Source organism: Atta colombica, unplaced genomic scaffold (genome assembly GCF_001594045.1).
Source record: "Atta colombica isolate Treedump-2 unplaced genomic scaffold, Acol1.0 scaffold3, whole genome shotgun sequence".
Taxonomy (NCBI): domain Eukaryota; kingdom Metazoa; phylum Arthropoda; class Insecta; order Hymenoptera; family Formicidae; genus Atta; species Atta colombica.
The window spans coordinates 667,548-672,502 of NW_017259403.1; the positions used below are offsets into that span (position 1 = coordinate 667,548).

At 32.1% G+C, this 4,955-nt stretch overlaps 1 pseudogene; it reads left to right on the plus strand.

Annotated features, from left to right (window-relative positions):
• The first annotated feature begins 398 nt into the window (after positions 1 to 398).
• LOC108690193 lies at positions 399 to 1,191 on the plus strand (annotated as a pseudogene).
• The last annotated feature ends 3,764 nt before the right edge of the window (positions 1,192 to 4,955 follow it).

Below are 4,955 nucleotides of genomic sequence, written 5' to 3' on the forward strand. Positions count from 1 at the left end.
TATATATTGAATATAAAGACCCGAATCAAATGGTTTTCTTCAATTTTCTTGCAACCCTTTGTTGAAGAAACAAATCCTCTGAAGATTTTTCTTGGATTAATAAAGAAAAAGAAATCGGTAAAATTATCCCTTTATGTGCTGTAATTGATTCTGTTGCAAGGTGGCAACTTTTCAACATGCAATCTTTCCATGCATTTTATGATTGTACATTTGTTATGAGAAGCAGAAGAAAACAGGTTCAAGATCGAGGTGCTTTAATATTCTCTCTGAGAGAGCAGATGAAAGAACGATAAAATCTATTTATCGAGATGCAAGAAGAGCTTATCAAAAAAGGATGAACTACTAACTAAGGTGAAAATAAACGATATTACAAGAGTGTGAAAAGCTCATCTATTTTGATGAATTTATTCTATTTTAATTAATGGTTTTATCGTCGATTATATGCATGCCATCCTGTTGGGTGTGACAAAATCATATATGGAATATCTGTTTCATTCTATTAAAAAAAAATGGATAGATATGACAGATAGTATTGCTTTAAAAAATTTGACCGAGATAATAGATAGTCGTCTTCTCAGCATACAATCTCCAACAGGAATAACTAGAAGTTCTCGCTCAATCAATGATTGTTGCAAATGGAAAGCTTCAGAATGGAAGTCATGGCTTTTGTTCTATTGTATTTGTTCTATTTGCAAAGTTGCTTAAGGACAAATACTTGGTTCTCTCGCTATGCTCTCCCAAGCAACTAATATTCTCTTTCAACATTTTGTATCTCATGCTGAAATTGAAGAGGCACACAACCTATTCCTTCAGTATATATTTGCTATAACTTTCAAAAATATTTTGAACCTAAACACACAGTCTATAACCTTCACTTACTTACTCATGTGTGCAAATGTCATTAATTGGGGTTTCTTATGGACACACAATGCATTTTGCTATGAAGAGTAAAATAAACACTTATTACAACTATATCAAAGTTCATTTCAAGTTACTATACTATATAGATTGCTCGTAAGTTTCTTATGTTTAATTCACTACCTATCTTATGCGAGGAGCTTGTATCATCTGCACCATTGATTTCTCAGAAATGATTTTAAATAAAAAATTTAAATACTTGTGCGTTCTAATGGAGCACTTCTCTTAGGGAAGGGACAGACTAAATGTTTCCATTTTGCCTGAAGAAGAGCATTTTTGCTTTGTACGTTTTGGAAATTTTGCTAATGATTTAATCTTCTTTAATAGGTTATTATACTTATTATTATATAATAGGTTATTATAAGATGAAATATACCTCCTTTCAATTTGTTGATAAGATTGATGATTCTTATCCCATCCTAAGAGATGGGAAAATTGTAAAAATAAAATATATTGCCATGTCACCGTTGAAAGAAGTCGTACTTCTTGTGCATATAATTAAATGTTCCAAGTGTTTACCATATTAGTTCAAAATGATTACGTGACTCTGATGTCCATAAAATTAAAAGAATTGACAAATAATGTGCATCTCATCAAACAGCCGTGTGTTATAATAAATTTACCATGTAATAATACAGCTTACATGTGTGAACTGCCTTTTGATTGTCATCGAGATTGATAATTTAAAAGTTGTAAAATGATGGGATTATAATGTAAAGTTTTCGATATTATTCACTTCTTCATAAATAGATAAATTTCAATAAATTTATATATTGTTATTATCTTATAAGTAAGTAATTCATAAATGATTTATATAAGGTTAAATGCAAATACCAATGAAAATTAGGAATTAAAAATTAAACAGTATTAACATTATAACTGCTACAATCTTATAACTAATTTAGTCTTAGTCTTGAGTTAAGCTTTTAAACGAATTACCTTGAATCCAAAAATTTCTTTCTTCAAGTAATAATTTTTAAGCTATTTAATATTTTCAATTTGTATTTTTATTTTATAAATAAAATCATCATTTACTTTGAAACAATTAGAAATATCTTTTTTTCTTTACTGACCTCCCATGTGAGTAAAAATTAGGAAGAGGCTTCCTACAAATTAAAAAAAGATATTAGTTAAATCCACACTGCGATTCTATTACAAATGTCATCAACTTTAACGCTTAATCTCAGTTTGCCGGACTAGACATGACATTTTACTACCAGATTTTTTCGTTTCATGCAAAAAAGCGAAAAATGAGTATAATTTTATTAAAATTGAAGGTAATGGGTAATATATACAGCTACACATGTTCAAACTGTGAATATATAGCATTAAAGAGTTATCTACAACATTAACAACTATTCATAAACTTTCTCTTTCATGAAAGTGTCTTTTGAGCGTTTCTAAACTGTTATGAACGCCTTATTATTTCCCAAGTATCACAGCAGCACTTGCAAAACGTTAAAAATGCGTTTTTTCAGCGTTTTTATAATAACAATAAGCACTATGTGCAACATGGATTACCACATCAGAAAAATGTTTGCTAAACGGAGGAAAAATACTTGAAATTAAAATGTTACGGAATTGAGAAAAACGTTTTTTAGGTGTCTTTAAGCCGTTTGCGTAACGCCTTACAAAACATTTACTGCGATTCAATAATTCGCCACGTTGGAACAATGTTTGCTGAATGGAAAGAAAATGCTTATATTGAGAAAAGCATTTGATAAATGTTTGGAAAGTCTGAACTTTCTGCACGAAGGTGCATTAGCATTTACTGAACGTCTCTGAAAAGCGTTGCTTTAACATTACAGAACTTTCATGAAATGATATATACTTTCATGAAATGATATATGTATAAGTACTGTATATTTTATAAGCATTCTGAAAGTGTTTAAATCCAATGTGTGTTCTGTAAGCGTTCTTATAAAGTTTGAAAGCATAAAAATTCTCAAAAAATCATTATTGAATGGTTGTCAACGCTTTATAAAGTTTTTTATTTTCGTCAAAACTCCTGTCGTTTAGGGGTTTACAATTTTTCGCACATAGCAAGGACAGAGCAGGCTTTCGTTTTGAATAAATGCATCGAATGAATCTATTTTCATTAAATCGGAGGTAAAAAAATGATTCTAAATAAATATAACAGATTCTAAATAAATATAAATAAATAAAACAGTGTAAATACGTGTACATAGCGCTGCATTAAGTCGGTGTGACAGATTTTCTAACAATGTGTAAGAAATAAGTATTGTATGATCCATCAGAAAACGAGAACGATCGTCGTTGTTTACAGATCGATTGATATATCGATCCTGCGTGCGCATTTATCGTACGATAATTATATAATAAGTCGCTTGAGAGCAAGCGGATCGGAGCAATGGAGCAAAGTCAGATCTGGAATAGCAGAGCAACGGGTAACACATTTCGATAGAATCGTACTACGATTTTCTATAGCAGGAAGATATCCGTTTAATCGCCGCGTCGATATTGCGTTCGCGCTGGAACGACTTGCTCTCCATTTCTCAAAGTATCTGTAAGTGATGAATTTGCAAATAAAAAATCACATTGTTATTGAATATTCAAAATCAAAGACTGCTTTCGTAAAATCACTAAGTCTCTGATTATTCCCGATTATCCAATCGTCTTTCCTAACAATCTGACTTCCTACAGTGTCATCACGAGATAGGATTGCAGAACACAATTTAGATCAAATATATGAAAATATATATTGTAAAATCCTATCTTTTCCTTCTGTTACATGTTCAAATTTAACGCTTAATATTTCGGTTTGTCAGATTAGGTATGACATTTTACTGCCAGATTTTTTTCGTTTCATGCAAAAAAGCGACAAATAAGTATAATTTTATTAAAATTGAAGATGATGGGCGTCTTCTAAATAATTATGCGAATTTATGAGTAATAAAATGATAAATATATATAAATATATAAATATATATAAATAATAGCAAGCCTACATATAAAAACATTTTGTGTCATTATTATCTTTAATTAAGAATTTTTTTAATGGAATTGCATTCATTTTCATCATACGAATCTAATATTTCCATGTAAACGATATGAGATGCCACTTTTATTTTGCATTAAAACGTTTTTTATTTCTTGCTTGTATGCTTACACTCGTTAGTTCTGGATTGTACATACTAATTCAATTCAGTTCTAGTGCAATCCTAGTGCAGAAGTAGAAAATAAATTTCTTGTTTAATATTAGGTGTACAACTTTGCTTCCGCCGTTTTCCTATAGATGGCTTTAGCGGTAAGTGGTGGTCGAAATAAATAGATCATAGACGTCATACAATAAACTTGGGCATCTGTCAACATAACCCCATAGAAACATTAGTCGATTTGTGTCTGCATCATAAAGTTATTCTCGATTGAAAATGTCAGTTTACGAGCCAAATTCTCGTCATTTGCGGGAGGTTTTAATTTTTTGCTTCAATATGAAGAAATCTGCGGCTGAGGCTCATCGAATGCTCTCAAATACTTATGGTGAGGCCGCTATTAGTGAAAGAACGTGTCGTGAGTTTCAACGCTTCAAGAACGGTGATTTTGACATCCAAAGTCATGCTCTGTATTTGGTGGGACCAGCTCGGCGTAGTGTATTATGAACTGTTAAAACCGACTGAAACAATCACAGACGATCGGTATCGAATGCAATTGATGCGTTTGAGCAGAGCATTGAAAGACAAACGGCCACAATACAACAAGAGACACGATAAAGTGATTTTGCAGCATGACAATGCTCGACCCCATGTTGCGAAAATAGTCAAAACATACTTGGAAACGTTGAAATGGGAAGATCTACCCCCCCCGCCGTATTCTCCAGACGTTGCTCCCTCTGACTTAGAGGGATTATCACTTATTTCGATCAATGGCACACGGCCTGACTGACCAGCACTTCCGGTCTTATGAAGAAGTAAAAAATTGGATCGATTCGTGGATAGACCTCAAAAGATGACCAATTTTTTCGACGCGGGATTCGTATGCTACCCGAAAGATGGGAGAAAGTAGTGGCCAGCGATGGA